The sequence below is a fragment of the Cupressus sempervirens genome, chromosome 1 (genome assembly GCF_028749045.1).
Source record: "Cupressus sempervirens isolate cs-2001-9-10 chromosome 1, ASM2874904v1, whole genome shotgun sequence".
Lineage (NCBI taxonomy): Eukaryota > Viridiplantae > Streptophyta > Pinopsida > Cupressales > Cupressaceae > Cupressus > Cupressus sempervirens.
Window position 1 is genome coordinate 133119885 of NC_143118.1, and position 21821 is coordinate 133141705.

Below are 21821 nucleotides of genomic sequence, written 5' to 3' on the forward strand. Positions count from 1 at the left end.
GAATGCAACCATCCTTTGTATTCATGGTGTGCTCATTCAAGTGATCCATCATATTCTATTAATCAATCTGTCATTACATATGCAGTTGTCTTTGATACTATGTTGAGTAATTGGTGTTGGGTGGATATTTTGCAAATGACAATTTTGGATAAAAATTCAGTCGCAAAATAAGATGACCAGCCACAGCATGTGAGACAAAGTCTCTCCTACCTTAAAGGGAAGGCTCCCTCTTCTCACTATTCCTTGGATCAACTCAAGGTAAGCAAGAAATTGAGAGATTTATAAAGAGGGTGTTACTATTATCCTTTCTTCTTAACTTTCAAGAAAGGATCCACTTATTTGTAAGGCGAATAATGGGCAAGGTAAATCTCTAATTACACTTCTATCACGAGCTGGATACAGTGATACCGATAAATTTTAACTAACTCAAAGGCTAGCCAAAACGTACCAATTTGGCTCTAAGTCCTGTTGTACTTCTATGTGGTAAAATCTTTACAATTAGGACACAAAGACTCCTAAAAGTAACAACAATCTAACTATTTTGCAAATTAAGACGAACACCCAAACTACAGACAAAGCTAATAGCTATGGATTTTCATAATTGTTCCTGTTCAAAGCTCGAGATTCAATTGTTTCTTAACTTTTTTCTATCAATCACAAGATACAATATCAATGACAAAAGATAGTACAAATCAAAAGTAACTTGAATGAATTATAGACAAAGCTTACAATTCATACAAATAACAATCTCACTTAATCAAAGTTAAGTCTCAAATGCTCCCTTGTATTCATTTTCTCTCAAAATAGTGTTACACAAACAAAATTCTGCTGGCACAATTTCTCCAGAGCTCTCTTGCATAAAGATAATGATGATTTTACAATGAGGGGGCACTCTTTTATATAGAGAAGAAGTTGAGAAAAAGGGGGAGGAGAAAGTGGGAGCAACTCAACCAACTTTGACCAAGTCTAACTACAAAAACTAATGGATTACATGCAACTCGCATTACATCTTTTACATACATGCAATTCGCATTACATGCAATTACACTTTATCATGTAATGCATCTTGAACAACTATGAAATAGAAATTACATAACAATCTTAAAGATTGCTTTTTAATGCCTTGAATTTCACAATGACGTCACGCACTATAGGAAGATCAGCAATCTCCAGTCTTTGACATGGCTTCGATTCTCATTGCATTTTCATATGCTGACTGCACGACTTTGAAATTTGCTGTTGTAGTATCTAACAAGTGTTTTTTCAATGATTTGTACAAAACGAACTTGTTCATTGTGTGTGAACCAAAATCTTCGGAATCTACATCAGCATCGATTCTGATTGTATATTCCGAATTCACTCTCTCTGCTTTGCCAAAAGATTACCGAGATTATCAATAACACAGCATCCCAATTGCTCCAAATCACAAGTAAGGCTTGTTTCAACTACTTGACAATCTTCAAGAGCCACTTGCAATTTTGTGATCAGCTTTCTTAAGGTCTCCTTCTTGTAACCAATTAGTCCTTGAAATCAGAAGAACATTTCACATGACGGAAAAACATCACATGAGACCATAGCATTTAGATCAAATTTTATCATTTCATCCCAATCCTCAAAGATTTCCTTCAGGTTATCTGCTTCTTGGGTCAAAGAAGAAATTAAGCTTAGTTCCATTTTGTTCATCTCTTTGATACGCTTTAGAACTGCAAGTGTCTTTATGATAGCTCAAACTCCTTCAACAATGATTTCCTGTATCCAAGACTTAGCAGCTTCAATCAAACTTCTCTCTTTAGATGTTTGTGATGCAACAACAACATTCTGAGAAGATTGCTTCTGGATGACCTCATTCAAACGAGCTATTTCCTATTTCAATTGATTCTTCTTTTCCCAAAGCTCATGACTGCTTTTTGATACATTTGCCAATGCATCATGAGCATCTTGTAAAGAACTTAAACGAGATTGCTTTCCAACTTCAATCTTAGTAAATTTATAATCAGAGCTAGTGAGTTCTTCAATAGGTTTATCTACTAAGGGCTCAGCAACCTCAACATACTTGGTTTTGTCAGAATCAACCAAAATTCTAGAAACAATCTTGTCCTTCAGAGATTTGGATTTAGTCTTCTTCACAGGAAGATTGTCAGGAGGAACAACCACCTTCCTTCTCTTTGTTATTATTCTACTCAACCATGCAGGTAGGCTGAAACTTTCATCTGTAGAAGCAAGCACAATGGAGACCATTGGCATTGATCCAGATTGTATATCTGTAGTGACTAAACAAGATTCAGTTTGCACTATTGTAGGCATAGGAACATGTTGTGAAGATTCTGTTATGAAAAATTCAAATCCTGTCAAAGATGTATCAAGTTGGGAAACTTGACCACTAGTAAGAGTCGAAAAATCTTCAAACACATTTGCTAAGTGTTCAAATTGATCATGTGCAGGAACACGAGGAATAGCAGATGAAATTGGCAGAGCCATGGTGTTAACCTCCAAGACTGGAATGGAGTGAGTGAAAACAATAGAAAACAAATCTACATCATCATCAACCTCATGCAAAAAGGGTTCTCCATGTGGAGAAGACGTGCAGGTTGGTGCAAGCTTGGGACGAGATATGATTCTAATTTCTCCTTCTTCATCTGAATCTTCTTTCTCAGATTCTGTTTCCAATTCTTCTTCTGATTCTGTCACTGAATCTTGAATTGGTTAAGGAACTTGGGATGATTTAGTTCCTTTTCCGCCCTTTTATTTGAATTTGAAAGTATTCTTGACATTTGAAGATGAAGCACCATCTTTCCCTGTGATTTCCAGTTGTGACTTCCTGCCAGGAGGATGAAAGCTTTCACAATCCAAACCCATTTTAGGATTTACTCTTTTTAGGCCTTTACTTTTCAACCACTTGTTAGTGTTTGCTAAGATGGATTGAAACCTGTCCATAATAGATGTACCTTCTTTTTGTTGCCATTGAATAGGAAAAGAACACATTTTATCAAAACCGGCTTGACGAAATTTTGGATCAAAGATGTCGCCGTCATCTTCAACTTGGAAATCTGGAGGGATTTCCAACATATTAAGATCAATTATTTGTTGCAAGGTTAACCTGCAATAATCCATCTTCATAATATCAAGCTTTTTTCTCATGTCAGTCCAAATATCTTCAATGCGATGAACATGAGTATAAGCCCTCTTTATCTGAGAGTTCATCTTTCGATAATCAAAGTCAGATAGCGTTGAACCTCTTCAATGTAATCAATTGCAACTCTGCTTCCATATTTTTTTCTTTGGGCACTGAAACAATTGAATAATTGCCAATAGATAAAGGCCTAGCTGAGGTGATGCCAAATCCGGGCCTATGTGACGCATGCTGATCATTCTGCACGTCTACGAGTTGTCTTGCTAACTCTATTAGAATAATTCGATCTGTAGCATACCTAGGTCAGGTATGCGGCTCTCCTTTGAAATATCCAACTCTCAAGTATGTGAAAGTGGAAAATTGAAGAAAAATGCAGCCATACTAGTTTACCTTTTCCCATGCTGCATCAGATACTCTTTTAATACACAACTGTTTGTCGAACAGACACCTGTAATGTCCAAAGAAGGCATCTTGGACTCTTCTGTAATGGTATTTACTATTAGCCAAAGTGATTTGGTCATAGTATTCCCAAACAGGTACTTGAAGACGATCACCTTTGGTGGAAAGCCCCGAAAGAGATCCCATGGCAGCAGCAATGTAAACTAGATATGAATTCATGTAAAAAGGTACTGATGTTCCTACATTGCATATCTGCTAATAGATCGCAGTACTGATAAGCTCTCCCCAAAAGATGTGTTCTTTGTTCTCTATGATTTGAAACATAAATTTGTACATCCATGGCTCAAAATCGGAAGAATCCTTTAGACCACAGATCCTGTTGAGAAGGATGATGAGATCCTTGTATTCCTATTTAAAATTGGACCAATGAAGAGTCTTTGGCCACCTGGAAAAATTACTTCTTTTGTTGTCTAACCAGTATAGGTTGACATACTTCTGATAGTTGCTTTTTTGTTCATTCCAACAAGCCAATGACGAATCTTTGGTCAAATCAACACATTCTGATTTTTGAGGAACTTTGAAGATTTGTTCAATCACTTCAGGATCAAGGCTAATGATGACCTTGCCATCAGCGTCTTTGATATTCCTTGTCTTCGGAGTGAATCGATGAGCGCATCCGTAAACAAAATCAAGTTCTATGGCTGCCATAGGAAATGTACAAACCAAATGAATGTTGCTTTTTTTAATGCGTTTCATCTCATGCGTAGCTGGAGCTTCAATCCTTTGTAGAAAATCGGCTACATCTACGTGACCAATCTTGGTGTCTAGTATGTTATCCAGAACAGACGTAACTGAAGAAGGAACTACATGAGTCAATTCTTTGTCATATTGGTATTTCATCTTGCCCTTAGATTTGGAAGGCGAGGACATTTCTTGTGCTCGTACTGTAACACAAAAATTCCAAAACATAAATACATCGTCAGAAGGAATCTCCATGTAAGTGGATTCCAGAGCAGCAGTGAAGATTCGAGAATGAGTGACTTTCGAAGAGAAAGCATATGCATATGCAAAGGAATGTGAAATGAAATGAAATGAAAGTATGAATATGGAAAATGGAATGGAATGAAAATGCGCGAAGGTGAAATGCATGGGAATGCGTGCAAAGTGAAAGTTGCTGATTTCAAAAGTGACTTAAATGTTTTGAAAGCTTTATTGAATGAAACATGCATATATGTAAATGCAATATGTAACGGAAGGTGAAAAAATGAAATGAGGTGTAAGTGCGAATGCGTATATGAAGATGGAAATGAAACAATGGAGGTGAGATAATGACTTTTGATCAAAATCGGACATTTTGGATGCAACTACACATAAGACATTTCATGTAATCGTGTCATGCGAATAGAAGCGAAAAATGAGATGGATGAAAATGGAAACGAAAAATGGGATTACATGCATGTGCGGATGGCGAATGAGATGATAAACATGTAATCGCATTTGTTGGATGAGATGTGAGATGTAATGACATGGAAATGGAATGTGAAAAAATGAAATGATAATGCTTTCGCATGTAGTGAAGGAAAAACAAGTTTTTGGGAAAACATTTGCAACTTCTCCAAAATGGAGAAAAACTGGCAACAAGCACACAAAACCAAAACAAAAGAAAAACATACCTTTGAAAACAACTCAAAACATGCCAAGATGCAATGCACTCCAAAGATGAAATTCGAATTTGAAATTTAGGGAAGAACCAAAGACATCAAAATGAAAAAGAAATTTATATTTAAAGGAAAAATGCATATTCTAAGGCAAAGATTTTTACAAATGGCATCTATTCAACAATTTCATGCATAAAATCAGCAAGGATAAGCATGAATTAAAATGTAAGAAAGAAGAGGTCCACTTACATGATGAGTATGTGCCAAAAATGAAGGAAAAGATGCTCTTTGTTTGAAATTTTCTTCAAAAATGATGAGAATTTTTCAAATCTTCAAAATCCGAATGATGAAGGGCAGCAAACAAGGAGATTATTATGCAAGATCCGAAAACGTGCCCTAAATTAGCTCCTCCTTCCCACATTTTAAAGCTTGCATGTTCTTGAGCCGTTTTTGCCAAAACAAGCAAAAAACGTGATCTTCCAAGTAAAATGTTTTGATGATTTAACACCAAAATAATGATCCTCAACCAATGTAATCACCTAATGAGGTAAAAACGACTTGATCTCATGCAAAAATGTGATCAAACTTGGCAGATTTATGGAGTTTTATGCAAAAAACGTGCCCTAGCTTGGGAGTTTCAAACACGTTTTTGGGTGCAATAACTTGATTTTTGATGAGGGCACAATGATCACCTCTCCAAAACATGATGAATGCAACTGATTTCATTCAAATCCATGGAGAAAATCAAAAGTTATGAGCAAAATCAGAGGTTTTTGGAGCAAGAACATGTTTTCTTCTTATGATAGGACATTTTATGTTCATTACATATTTTAAAAACATGTAATAAGACAAAATTGGACCTTTTTGAGTCCAATGCATGTTTTAAAAAATGTCTTTGATCATAATCTCACTTTTTGAAGCTCATTACATATTTTAAAATGTGCAAGTCTCCGAAATCTCACTTTTTGGAGTCACTTACATATTTTATAAACATATCTCACCTTTTTCATGCACAAGTATGAAAGCTCAGCTTTTCATGTCATTGCATCAAAAAGGTCCACTTTTACAAGCTTTTGATGTAATGACTTGAAAAAGGTCCTCAAAATGAGTTTTCATATGCATTAGCATGAAAAGTTTCCACTTTTCATAGTTTTTTACATGCATATGCACATAAAATGTCCACTTTTAGGCTTTTAAGTTATGCATTTTACTTATTTTTATAAAAATGTCAACAATATGGGTCAAAAATAACATTTATGCATTATATTAATCAATATAAGTCATAAACCTTAAGTTAAAGTGACATTTATATAAGTATTTGATTTTAAAATAAAAAATTTAAAAAGTAACTATATAGTTCTATAGTCACTTTAAGTGAAAAATTAAAAAGTAACTCAATTTCAAATTCTAGCATAAAGTGCACTATAGTCACTTTAAGTTATAAATTTAAATGAAAAGTAACTTCAAAATATAACAAAAAGTGAATAAATGTTATATTTTTGAAAAAGTGAATGTCAAAATGAAAATATAACATCATTTTTTAAATTCGTGCTGTTGCACCTAAAAGGTCCACTTTTTGGGCACTAAAATGACCATATCTCTTTACTAACAACTTCGATTGACCTCTAGGTTAGATCGAATCGAAGGGAAAATCGAAAGGCATAACATGAGGAAGTTCAAAGGACCAAAAACAAGCAAACACAAACTCAAAAGCAAAGAACAGACTGTGAAGGCTTCAAAAATCAAGCAAAGACTCGACAGAAAGCAAAACAAAAACGACTTGACGAAGGCCTTCAGTAAAACAACTTGATATTCGAATTGAAATGGATCAATCGATCAACATTAAGCAATTGGATATCAAATTCAAGCTTAGAGAAACATGAAACTAGCTTGGAAAAGTTTCGTGCTGTTACCAACATTTTGTGGTGACAAAATGCAGGACAACAACTGGGATCGCTTCTGCAAATGTAATAACATTGCCATCGTTATAAGTGTGTTCCAAATACAGATTTGAAACTCATATAAATATGAGAGGAGACATGTCTCTATGGTCTAATCATCATTTAATTAATAATAATATATTAACGAAATTAATAATATGTATAATAATATATATTATTAGTATAATGTGTATATATATTATATACAATAGTATATATTATTTAACATGGATATGTATAGGAAATGATGATTTACTAATAACAATAATGTATCTAAGATCGAATCAATTCGACTGAAGCTACAACCTTAACAATGAGCTCTACCATGCCCAATGTTTTAAACACTAGATATGTAAACTATACCATATGGCAACAAATGCAAGTCTTGGTCCTTATCCCTAGGATTGTAGACTGCGTGCTTACCCTGCTAATGGCCTATGCTTAACCTACAGAGAATTTTATCCAAAAAAATGGTCACTAAGTGGCTATTGTCTACAATAGCATATGTGCATTAGTGCATTGACAATTCCCTCTTCCATTTGATGTTCTCGATAGGACGTTCTTATCCCATTCAATGCCCTCGTAGTCTTGAATCTCATTGATTTTAATGTCTTTTGGATGTGTTTTTAATCTTTGTGTGACACATTTGGATACATTTCTAATCTCTGTGTGGCACATTTAACCCATAGCCTCTTATTTATGCCCTTAAATATAGGCAAAATCAATTTTCCAATGTTTAAACAAACTTTACTTGATAGAGAAAGCATGGCTTCAATAATGAAGAACATAAATGAAGAATCAACTACACCCATATACCGCAAAAAACAGATTTCAATCTTGCGCGTTACGTAATAATGTCCTTGAGCACATCATTTGCAGGCCACAAATCATCTATCTATGCACATGTTCCTTCTTCATCATTTGCAACCTATAAATCGTCTATCTATGCAAACGTTCCTTCTTCCTACTCGGCCATCCATGGATTAGCAAAAACTAAGGTCAATGCCTCTTTGATTCGATCTAAATCCCCAATTAAAGAATATCAGTATTTATCCATCTCCTTGCACTCTACCCGTACAAATCACAAACAATTATGTACTTGTTTTTGAATCCACATACAACTTTGCATGAGGTTTTTGATCTGCAGCTATTGCAAAATGTCATTTGGATCAACATCAATAGAATGATCACTGCTGGAAAATTAGGCTCTTCATTACAGAAACACACATCACTCCATCGTACAAGCACACACCTTGGTTGGGGCTCTAATACCAAATGAGAGCATTTAAATTAGAGTATATATAACATTCTGTTTGGATGATATTTATTAATTCCCAATGTACCTTTAAATAGGAATGACAAGACCATAAGTAGTTCAATACCTACATAACCGTAGAAACAACCAACAACAGTTTATTAGTGTAAAAGAAAAACTAAATCTAAAATAATGTAATATTCAACAGAGTCACTATTAAGTGTTATTTCCTAATGATATAGTCTTTTGCCCATTTCTCAAGCCCACAAGGAAGCGAATTCAAATATATATTGCTTTCTTGTCAAATCATGCATTTTATTTGCTGCAATCATATATTTTTCAAACACCAGATTATTTTCATGAAACTTTGCTAAATTCTTAAGCCTTGTAGACTGCAACATTTTGTTTGCTTCTACTTCTTGATTAATAATTTCTCCACAAAATATATCAATGAACAAAAGTTTTAAACTTTTAAAGATTTCAGCAAATATATCTTTCCTCCCCATATCTCTTTTGCTTACATATGCATAATCCTCATCTTTGGAAGTTACAGGTCTAAAATTTGGCAAATTGTTCCACCAATTGTTTGATTTTCCTAATAATGATCTAACTACATAGAGGATTTTATTAGGTTCAATCCAAGAACTAATGGTTCTATCAAACATATTATCAAGGGTATCTTCCCATGTACAAATAGCATCATAAGGTTCAACAATTTTATCCTAAGTTACAAGATACGCCAAATTTCAACGAATTTTATCCTTTCCGAACTTTATCCAAATTTTACAATATTATTATAATATTCATATTTATAATAATATTGTTTTATTTTAAAATAGAATTTAGTTGTTTAGTTTAATTATTTAGCAATTTCAAACTGATTTGGCTTTTTTGTGGATATATTACTTCTTGTCTTGCATTTTGTCCCCACAAAATGTAGGTAATAGTACGAAACTTTTTCAAACTAGTTTCGTACTTTTCTAAGTTGAATTTGCTATTCAATTGGTTAAAATTGATCGATTAATCAACTCTAATTCACGTAGCAAATTCTTTTATCAAAGGCTTTAGTCAAGTCTTTTTCTTTTTCAGTTTGTTGAGCCTATGCTTGATTTTTGAGGCTTTCATTGTCCTTTCTTTCATTTTTGAGTGTGTGTTTCTTGGTTTTTAGTCCTTTGGTTTTGCTTAAGTCATTGCTTTTGGTTTTCCCCTCGATTTGATCTATCTTAGGGCTTAATCTGAGTTGGCAATCAAAAGATATGACCAATTTAGTGCCCAACAAGTGGACATTTTTGATGCAATTGCACGAACTAAAATACTATGTTATATTTTTAATTTGACATTCACTTTTTGAAAAATATAACTTAAATTCACTTCATGTTATGCTTTTAAGTTACTTTATCATTTAAATTTTCACTTAAAGTAATTATAGTGCACTTTATGTTATATTTTTAAATTGAGTCACTTTTTTTCAGTGTTACCCCAGCGCGGGGCTGTGGGGGGACGTCGGGACGAGTTTCGGGTGCGGGAAAAAAAAGCATCAATTTGGGGATGGCGAGGGTGCGGTAGCGAGGGGGTTTGGGGGGGGGGGGGGGGGGGAGAGGGAGTGGGGGGAGGGGGTTGCATAGTATATATATACTATTATTAATATATATGATTGAAAATGCTAATTATGAAATGATACTTCAATATAATATATAACAATGTAACATTAACATACCAAATATAGTGGAGTACAATGAATAGAGAAAATTAAAATGCAATTCACAAACCATAAGTTCAAACTTGAAACTTGAAATTTCATAACCATTACTAATGACCATTTGACAAATTAACTTAGTTCAAGATGCAAGATTCAAAATTCATTGTTCAAATATGATTTTATGAATATCATATATCATAAAGATGCTCATGATGACAATGAGCCGAATAGCATGAAACAATGAAATAATAATAATGTATCATAGCCATATCAAAGTGAGTATAATCAACAAAATGAAAAAATGCCAATAATGAGAATGGAATCATCTCAAGTGCTCTCTAATCATCCCCTATGCCGAAGTCCTCATCATTGGAACTACTAGACTCCTCGTGGGTAAGATTATGATCCTCTAAAGGAACACCAACTAGCCCTAAATTGGCTTCTGCATTGGCATCCTCATCAATCTGAGCTAGATCCTCTAGCTCCACATCCCATCATGCTGTAGGGCTCTCCTTGTACTCGCGTGTCTTGCGATCTTTGAGCCACAAGTAACCATGTACAACAACCAACTTCTCCGCTCTCTTAGAGGTAAGTCTATTCCTCTTAACAAAGTGAATGAATCTATAAGTAGACCAATTCCTCTCTATAGCTGAGGAGCTAGACACCTGAGATAACAAAGTTGAAAGTTACAAGTTACAAACACATGTTCATACAATTTGTAACAAATGATAAATGGTAAATCGATGATTAATAATTATTGAATCAATGAATCATAAATTAAAATCAGCAAGGTAAAACTCTTCAAGTTAAGATTATAAAGGTCTAGAATTAGTTATTAGTATTACAAACCTGAGAAAGCAATCAGATGGCTAGTGAGGTGATCTTTAACTTCTGTGACCCATGACATTTCCACCACAAAATGGGATTCTTTTGTGCCATGGTTTTGAGATCCACCTTTGCAATATCCGAGTATCCTACAAGTTATAAGTTTTAAAGTTTACAACATAATATTAAAATTATAAATAACTTAAATAAAGTTATAACTTATAAGTAAAGTAACAATTAATTATTAAAAAAACTTATAATTATAAAGAGTTTAGAGCACTGAATCAAGATTTAAGGATTACCTGAAAGACTAGCAAATTCGGACCACTTGGTGCGAATCTTACTAGCAGTCTCAGTATCATACATTTTGGCAATGTATCGAAAGAACCCATTCTTCACCTCATCATCCCAGAGTGGTGTGACTCTACCAGGCCTAGGTATGTACCACTTCGGGTTCAATGCATAGGCAGCCATGTGCGAAGGAGTGTTCAACTTCTCCCACCTATGGTGAATGATAGGCTCAATGTTCTCCATATAGAATGCAAGAGGGGGGTCTCTCTCATGCACAGCAGCCCTCATCTGCCCAAGCACAGAATCAATGCACTCATAAACCTCTCCAAGGCTAGGTGAATCTGCATCTCCATATCTGATCACCTGAAACACTGGAGTAATGATGGAGACTATGTATTTTGTATCACTCTTCACTGTCTCCTTTACCCTCTTCCCCTGCTCTGTTCTGGACTCAGGCCATCGATTCCATTCTTGTGTCATAACCATGAGTTGCAATGGCTCTTGCAACTCAATCATTCTCTCCAAGAGAATATAATATGATGCATACCTGGTCTCAACTGGTTTCAAGAATTGCTTCTTTGCGAAGCTCCTGAAAAGTGCATATGATGTATGGCGATTGCAGATAAACATCTGTACCTCTCTCTCATCATTAACCACCTTTCTAATCCACTCTATTTTCCCCATGTCTTTGAGTGCATTGTTCATGGCATGCACACAACATGGAGTCCAAACAATATGCCTATAAGCTGCCTCAACAAGCCTCCCTACAGCTTTGCACACATGTGCTGCATCTATCACAACTTGGACTACATTTTGTGATCCAACCTCCTCAATGGCTTCCCTAAGCACATGAAACTGAAAATCAGCATCTTTACGATGCCTTGAACAATCAATTGCCTTCAAATAGTATGGGCCCTCTGTGCATGTAACCATAATGTTGATGAGTGGACAATGACTAATGTCCTTCCACCCATCCATGATAATGTTGCAACCTGACTCCATCCAACATGCTTTTATTTTCTCCATCAAGATCCCAACCTTGTCATAGGCTCTATCCAACACTGTATTCCTCAACTTGTGGTCACCTGGTGGCACATATGATGGCTCTCCCTCATTCACTGCCATGGTCATCATCCTCACAAAATAGGGAGATCGAGCCACGTGTAGAGATGCCATTGGGAAAGAAGAAATCACCAACAACATCATCTAACTAGTCCCTTGCATGCATGTTAAATAAATGAGCAATGGGGTTACTACCACTACGACTTGTAGTTGCTTTCCGTTTCCCCCTACTGCTGCCCCTGCTGAACTGTGTGTAGGTGAGGAGAATGATGGTATAGGTGACATAGTCCCTGCTCTCTGATGCAAGATACGAGTAGATGTATCTCGCTGCCCCTGTAACTGCTATATATTCTGTACCTGTTGCCTAGCAAACAAAGATCTAGGCACTGGAACATCACTATCATCAGGAATGCCCCATAGTTTATTCACTTCAATTCTGTATTTGACATTCTCAAGATTTGACAAGAATATGCATGGGTTCACACCATAGCCACTCCATAAAAGGTGTGAATTAACTCTTGTAATGCTGCCAAACCATTTTGCTCCACATATATTGCACTTCCATTTGCATGTGCCACCTCCTGTAGGTGTAGGGCATGTAATTTTTGTAGTAAACTATTTAAGAGGGGACTTTGGGTCATAAGGACCCCTAGCATACTTCCTCAAAATCTCTTAAGGGCAATCAGTATAAGGCACCCCTGGTGCAACATAAGGAGGCTCTTCCTCAGGCTCAGATTGACCACCTACATCAGCCCCATGATCACTTCCTTCAGACTCAGGTTCAGGCTCATAATCAGATGCACTTGGCTCATTAATTTCCATGTCTTCTGCACTTTGGCCGGATCTAGAAGCCATTTATAAAATTGAATTTTACAAAATGAAAATAAAATTATAAAAATGATCATGATACATTTCAGCCCAAGTAAAAATAATTTAAAACTTAAAACTTTACTATTTAATTTTAGCATTTACTATTTAAAAATTTAAAGTATTAAAAAATGAAGCTAAATACTAAATAAAAATATGGCAATATGGCATATGCTGAAATGTTTTACTAAGTTACTTTCAAATTTCAAGTTTCATTCTTGAATCTTGTTGATAGTTCTTAGTTCTATATTTTTTATTTTATTATCTATATTAAGTTTTAATTTTTTTCATTGTTCTTAAAATAAAAATATGGCAATATGGCATATGCTTAAAGTAAAATACGTTTCAGCATATGCCATATTGCCATATTTTTATTTTAAGAACAATGAAAAAAATTAAAAATTAATGTAGATAATAAAATAAAAAATATAGAACTAAGAACTATCAACTATCAACAAGATTCAAGAATGAAACTTGAAATTTGAAAGTAACTTAGTAAAACTAAATTGTAAATACTAAATACTAAATTTAAAAATTAAAAATTAATTTTTAAAACCAAGAAAACTAAGTAAAATAAAAAAACCCTACCTTGAAGGCTTGAACTTGAAGAAACACTTGCCAAATCAAACCTTCTTGCTCCTCTTGCTCCTCTTGATCTTGCAATCCCTTGCAAAACCACCCACTAATCTCTCACAAGCTCCTCCAAACACTCTTTCTCACTTAGCTCCTTGCTACTCTAAAATGGTGAAATGAAAATGAGATCTATTGGTCTTATTAAGCCTTCAAATAGACCACATGGGACCCACACCCAAATAGGGTTAGCATACTTAAAAAACAAAAACAAAAAAAATACAATAACACTTTTTTAAAAACTTTTTTGGGCCTCTTCTCGGAGCACCCTGCGAGCACCCATGAAGCACCCAACGAGCACCCGAGAAGCACCCGTGCACTCGGGAAGCACCCGCGCACCATGTCCCACCCGGGTGCTCAACCGATGTGGCAGGGGTGTGGCGGCGGAAAAGCTGCTGGCGGGGGTATCAGGTGCGTGACGCACTCACAGTGGGTGCTTACGTACACAAGGTGCGCCAGGGTTTTGACCTAGGTGCGTGCACCCAGGTTACACTACTTTTTTCATTTTCACTTAAGGGACTATATTAACTATATAGTTCAATTTAATTTTTGATATTTAAATCAAATGCTCTAGTAAATATTACTTATTAAATGATATTTATACATTATATTGTTAATATGATAATGTAAATATAATTTATGTCCCACTTAGGTAATATTTTTGATATAGACATGTGCTTAAACTGATTACTTAAATATGCAGTGACATCTTAAAAGTGGACCTTTTTGATGCAATTGCATGTTAACTCAACTTAGATGTGCAATGACATCAAAAAGTTGAGCTACATATGTTATATGCATATGACTAAAAAATGTGAGTTTTTGCCTTGGGTTGCATATGCAAGTAACTTAAACATGTCTTTACACCAAAAAGGTGCATTTTGCACTAAAGACATGTAACTGCATCTCCAAAACCCCTTTTTGGGCAAAAAACATGTTTTTAAAACATGCATATACACCAAAAAGGTGTGTTTTTGCCTTGGGAGAGCCCATTGCATGTTTTTAAAACATGCAATGGCCTGTAAAAGGTGCATTTGGGTCTATTGTGCATATTTAAAACATGTAATTACACAAAAAAGGTCCGTTTTGAATTCAAATTCATGCATTTGCCCTTCCAAAACTCGTTTTTGAAGAATTTCATGACTTTAGCCTCCAAGAACCCATTTTTTGGTGATTTCTCCTCGATTTCTCCATGGAATGACTTGAAATCTTTCCCTCAAAAGGCATTTTTGCATCCTTATGCATTCCCATGCATTTGGCAACCTCATTCATGCTAAAATGTTTTGTTTCAGCCTCATTTGGAGCCACGTTTTGGACAAAAACACCCATATTTGGGCCTTTAAAACTCACTTTTTTGCCAAAGGAGGGGTCATTTTGGAGTTTTGATCATTATAGATGACATTAGAGGACACATTTTTGCAATCAAAGGTCAAAAATGACTCATGTAATGCCCTTTTGGAATCACATTTTTATCAAAAACAGGTTTTCCTTTCATCTTTTGCTAAAAATGTTGGAAGTTTGAGGGATTTTAGGGCACATTTTTGGCATTGTGCATTGAAAATGCCTAATTTGCTGCCCATTACGAATTCCTCTTGCAAAGTTTGAAATGATCCAAGTTTGTTTGAGAATTTTTCGACATTGGAGCTTCTTCATCCTTCATTTTTGGCACACAATCATCATGTAAGTGGACATTTTTTTTCTTGCTAATTATTTTGTGCTTATCTTGCGGATTTTATGCATGTTTTAACTTAATGATTTGCACTTGTTGATTTTGTTGCCATGGAAACTGTATTTTTCCTTGAAAAATGATGAAATGGTTCATTTTCATGTTTTTGGTTTTGTCCCAAACTCCAAATTCGAATTTGCATGTTGAAGTGGCTTGCTTGTTGACATGTTTGAGTCTTTTGCCAAAGGTATGTTTTTCTTTTGAAGTTTGTTTTTGTGTTCTGTGTGTTTGCTTTTCGGTTTTCTTCATTTTGGAGAAGTTGCAAGTTCTTCTTGGTCATGTTTCACTTCACTCCATCTTCCATTTCATGCAAAAGCATCATTATATTCCATTTTCATCTTTCCATGCCACAACACTTCGCATCTCATTCATCAAATGCGATTACATGTATTTCATCCCATCCATCATTCACATGTACATGTAATCTCATTTTTAATTTCCATTTCCACTCATCTCGCTTTCTTCATCCAATCGCACAACATGATTACATGAAAAGTTTTATATGTAATTGCATCTCTAAAACCCATTTTTTGACTTAAAGACACTTTTATTAAAAAGGTCAAAAAATGTCATGTGCATGTATTCCCGTGTACTTGGACTTCACCTTTCCTAAAGATGACTATAAAAGCTCACTTTGCCTCAAGGCATATTGCATCCGTTCCTTCCATATGCACTGACGCTTCATGAGCAAAATAAATGTCATTCCACTTCCCTTGTCATAATGCATTTCATACGCACTTACATGTAAGCTCATTCTCCATTTGCATTCGCCTGTCATCTCACTTTTCATTCTTCATTACATGTTGCATATACATGTAATCCACTTTCCGTGCAATGACATCTTGAAAGCCCAAGTCAATTTTTAAAGTCTAGTCTTAATTCACACTCAGTTCCAAGTGTTCCACTTTCATGTTTCAAAGCATATTCATCCTTTCAAGTCTGACTTTGACCATTTCCATTTAATACATATGCTTTCCGGTTCATTTCCAACCATCATTTGTGTTCCATAAGTATCTAATCCATACTTCAAATACCCACTCCTCATGGATTCGTCATTGTAACTTAAATCTAAAAGCTTTCATGAATCAATCCCATTGAAGCTTTCATGTTGCAGCAAGTCAAGATATGCCCAGATTTCTATGAAGAATGAAGACATTCAGTAAAAAAGGTGTGTTTCAAATCAAAGAAGCGAGAATTCTTCTGGTCTCCATTTTTTTAATGGTTGTCTGAGAACCCGAGTTCATGATAGAATGCTCCAAGCACTTTGTTTCAAAAAAAAAAAATTCAAGGTGTTGATGGAAAACTATTCTGAGTTTACATCCGGACATCATCAAGAAGGTTTTCAAAGTATCAAAAGACTCCAAAATGTGTCAATCTACAAAGGAAAATTCACGATAACTTGAGCAAGAAAAGTTTGATCACATCAAGTTTTCAAATGACAATGGACAATTCATCAAAAAGAGTCAGAGGCTATCAAAAGGTGTAACACCATGGTTATCAAGGTGAATACAGTGGCACGAAATACAAAAACTCCCGATCCTGTTATCATTTGCAATTGCATTGCCAAGTATAAGACTTTTCAGAACAATCCTTATGATTGTTTCAATTCTTTTTTGTCTTTCTTCTTCTTCTTATTTCATGTTTGTAATTGAAGAGGATGTATTACATGAAAATGTGTAATTACGTGTAATACAATTTACATGTGTAATGCCATGTAATCCAATAATTTCTCTTGTTAGTTAGACTAGCTCAAAGTTGGTTGAGTTGCTCCCACTTTTTCCTCCTTTTTCTCGACTCCTTTGCCTATATAAAGGAGTGCCCCCTCATTGTAAAAATCATCTTTTGTTGTATACAAGAAAGCTCTGCCACATTTGTGCAAGCATAACTTTGATCATGTAGTACAAATTTGGGAGAAAAGTAAATAAAAGAAGCAATTGGATTCGAAGCTTTGACTGGAAGCAATTGTGATAGAGAAAATTAGAAGCTTTGACTATAATTTGTGCCTATTGTCTTTGATTCATGTTATTATTGTGTGTTCAATAATAGAGCATAGTGATTTAAGAAGCAATCGGAGCCGAAGCTTTGACTGGAAATGGTTGTGGCAATACATAGACTAGGAGCTTTGACTGTAGCTTCTATTACCATCGCAAATTCACAAAAAATAGTTAGAATTCCCTACTTCTGGAAGTCTTTGTGCCCCAATGGTAGAGGTTATTCTTATAAAATAGGTTAAAAGAGGACTTAGAGCCAAACTAGTATGCTTTTAGCTAACCTTTGAGTTGGTTTATTGGTATCACTGTTTACAATTTTAGATATAAGTGTAGTTTGAGGTTTCATCTTGCCCATTACTCACTCTGCGAATAAGTGGATTCTTTCTTGAAAGCTATGAGGAAAGAATATTAGTAACACCCACTACGAAATTTCTCAACTTCTTGCTTACCTTGAGTTGATCCAAGAAACAGTGAGAAGGGGAAGCCTTCCCTTTAAGGTAGGAGAGACTTTGTCTCACTTGCTCTAGTTGGTCATCCTATTTTACAACTTGATTTTACCCAAAACTGTCGGTTGCAAAATATCCACCCAACATTACTTATATTTAAAAATAAAATAAATCTATATAAGTGAAATTTAATGTCAAACTTTTTTCCGAATTTTTACCCTCACAAAATTTCATTTGAATTTTGTGCTTGATGAACTCAAATTCGAATTCGAACCTTGTGACTTAGATTTTATCAATATTTAAGATACACCCATTGGTAGAATAAGGCCTCATTTGTCCCAATTTAGACTTTTTTGTTAGATCATCTTTCATTTCTATATTCATGTCAATTTTCTTGACATCCTATGGTTTTGTAGTCTGTAACTGATTATACCCTAAAAAATCCAAATCTAATTCTTCTAAATCATCTATTGTCTAATGTATAGAAGAGTTTGTATCTAATCACTGAGAATAGACATTTCAAAACTATTTACATCTCTGAAGTTTCGCTTTCTAATTCTTTATTTACATATCCAGGCTCATCCATATAAACAGGTTCAGGTTGTTCTTCCTCAAAAAATTTATCTCGAAGCCAATCCCTACGTTCATTTTTTTTTGTACCCAAACTGTGTTCTTTGAGTTTTGGCAAAATAATTTTAACATAAGTTTTGGCTTTACAAGAAGATTCAACAACTTCATTTTCAATTTCTTCACTTTTGAACTTCTTAACATTACTATCCTTTTGGGTTTTGATTCAGGAGCCTAACTTACCTTTTTCTCTTCTTTTGATGAACTATCTCAGCCAATTTGATGTTCTTTAATTTTTTTAACAACTAGCCAAATTTTATCTAGCTTGTTGGCTATTATATCTGTGAGAGACTTTTGTTTATCTACTTCAATCCTTCATGAAGACTCAACGGTTTGCTGGTTCGCATAGATTTTCTAGAAATAATCATTTTGATGTGAAAGAGTAGTTATTATATTTCTAACATCTTGATTCTCTTGATTGACCTGATAGCTTACGCTAGCTATGTCATTCATAAGAGAAGTAGTCTGTTTTTCTATTTTGAGACTAAAGAACTTGCATTACCCTGACTAGAAGATATTGTATTCAATTTAGCATGGTTGTCAAAGCATGTGCTTTGAGTATTTCTTACATCTATAGACATATCATCTAAGTTATCTTCAGTGGAGATCATCCATTGTGCCGGCTAATTTCTTTGGGCTCCTGATTTATTTTTGTTTTTCACCCAGATCCATATGAAGTCTGGTCTCATATTTACCCCACAATTTTTTGTTTGGATTCAAAGTGGATTCGAAGAGACTTTTCAAGAAAATCCAGATTCACAAGTAAGTTCTAAAATATTTTTCTTTTTAGTTAATAATCATTTTGTCTTTCCTTAGTTGCACCTAACTTTATAAAAACTCTATAATACCATTTGCAATGTTCTCTAACAGGTTTTAGAGCGTAATGAATAAGGTTTAACACTAGTTTTTAGCAATCTTTCCAAAACGAATCATAGTTTTCTCAATAATTTCATATGCTAACACATTTTGTGTTTTTTCTTTTTAGTTTCAGCTTGTGTTTAAACTTATTTAAAGTTTTAATCTAATTTAGTTTGTTCCTAAATATGTTCATTAAATTTCTAAATTTGTAGCTCCAATTTGCATTTTGCATGTGTAGGTTGATTTTTCAATAAATGGAAAATATATATTCCTCTGCAAATGAATCAGCTGCAAAATCTGCCAGTGGCCCTATAGGTGCATGTTTATCTGGATTTGTAGGCATGCACCCTAAAGGGGCTAGAGACAAGACATGGAAATATGCCTTTGAAGAAACTGAGTATAATAGCATGATATGCATAAAATGTGAAAAACAAATTCATGGAGGCATATTTCGTTTGAAGTACCACCTTGCAAGGATCAAAAATTGTGACACAGAGGACTTGTGATGAGACCACAAAGGAAATAAAGAGAGGTGAATGCCTTTCTCGCTGTCCAAGAAGAGAAAAAGTTGCAAAGGGGAAGGGCAAAATTGGCCATGAGGGCAGCCATTTCCGAATCACAAGGTATGTCTCCTAATTAAGAATCATTTATTATTTTCTAATCACCATTATTAGTTTGGATTGTGCTAAAACAATAATCATAATGAAATGATGTCGGTTGTGACCAGGTATCCTAGTCACCCTTGATGAAGAAGAACAGTTAAGGGCATAGAGGGCTCTATTCATGGCACACAGATCTGCACACCTACCATCCACTTGCTGGTTCTACTAGACCACATAAATCTTCTCTTGATGGCTTTTTTGTGCATAGAAACACATCTAGATCACAACTATCACTGGAGGGTACTAGATGGAATAGTGATGTTGATCAGCAAGTTGACAGTCAATGTGCCAAATTTTAGTATTTTAGCCACATCCCCTTTAATGTTGCAACAAATCCCTATTTTCTGAATTTTTTGATTGGTTTTATGGTGGCGGGAAAGGGCTACAAGGCACCTACTCTTGTAGACTTGAGTGGGAAGTTGTAATGTCTACCAGCTGGATCCTTGGGTAATCAAGACTATTCCTTCAGATTAGAGAGACTTTCTCTCTATAAAGCCCAATATCAAATCTGATGTATGAAATGAGGTGTATTTGTGTTATATATGTTTCATCTTTTTACACTCAAAGTACTAATGCTCTTTAATTTATGAAATTGGACGGAGGAATAGATCAAAGTTGACTTGCAAGAGTTTATTATTAAATGATGATCTGGTCTTATCTGGTAAGGTTACTTCTTAAAAATCTCTCTTTTTGTTCCAATAGCTTGCTCTTTTCCAATTTCTATGCGTCTTAATCTACTTTTGCCGATATGAGTTCTACCATTCTAATATACCTTTGATTTATATCAATCCTTCAAGTGTACCAGGAAAGATTCATGTTGGATCCTTTACTTGCAGGATCCTTTACTTGCAAGTTCTTCCACTTGAACACAAACTCCTAATGACTCTTTTGAAGAGTTTGATGAAGGGCTGAAAACCTTCTACAAACCATACATGCAAATCATCTATGACCTAAAAACTGCTACAGGTATTCTTACCCAAAAGACAAACAAAATGCAATTCAAAGATGAAAGTAAATGCACAAAGTCAGCAAACCACTTCTCACTAATCTTTTCCAATTGTGCAGGAAATGAACATAGTAAATCTGCAAATGCATTGCCTGGCAGCCATAGAGGTATCACAAACACTGATTATAATCAGTCGCAATAAGAAATAGAAGATAGAAGCCAAAACATTTCTTAATCTCATGCACCCAAAAATTTCTTCATCTTCTTTTCTGCATTCTCCTCAAAGAAAAATTTATTCTTCCTCTCAAACTTCCCAAAAATCAGAAATTGGGAATCCTGTAATGAATGTTAAAATTTTCTGTTTATCCACTGTAATTACCAAAATCTGTTTTTGGCAACTCCCAAAACAAAGGAAAGGCATATTCCTAATTTAGAAATTTCCTTCAAAGCTTTTGGATGTTCCTCTACCACCTAACCTGCCAAGAATAGCAGTCCACTATGCCATCAACTCCACCAAACAAGGCCCTGAAATAGAAACTGCTCAATAACTCATTCTTGGGCAGCCACTTCTGAATATTTAGCATTAAGAAAAGTATATTTCAGTCAAGGCAACTTGTAGCTCCCATTTCCCAAGCCCAAAAAGGGATATTCCAGATTTGAGGTTTAAAAATGCCAATTTCAAAATTTGAATCTCCTATCCATAATGGATGCTCCTGCATTAGACACCCAAGGTCATTTGAAATGTTTCATGAGTTAAAATCACAGGTTCTGTGTGCTTATCTCCTCTCCCTTTAAAACCTCAACTGAAA

At 34.9% G+C, this 21821-nt stretch overlaps 1 protein-coding gene across 2 annotated transcripts in view; it reads right to left on the reverse strand.

Moving 5' to 3' along the window:
• The window catches only part of MGT10 (magnesium (Mg) transporter 10), a 326639-nt gene that overhangs the window by 25698 nt on the left and 279120 nt on the right, over positions 1–21821 (reverse strand). The window lies entirely within an intron of this gene.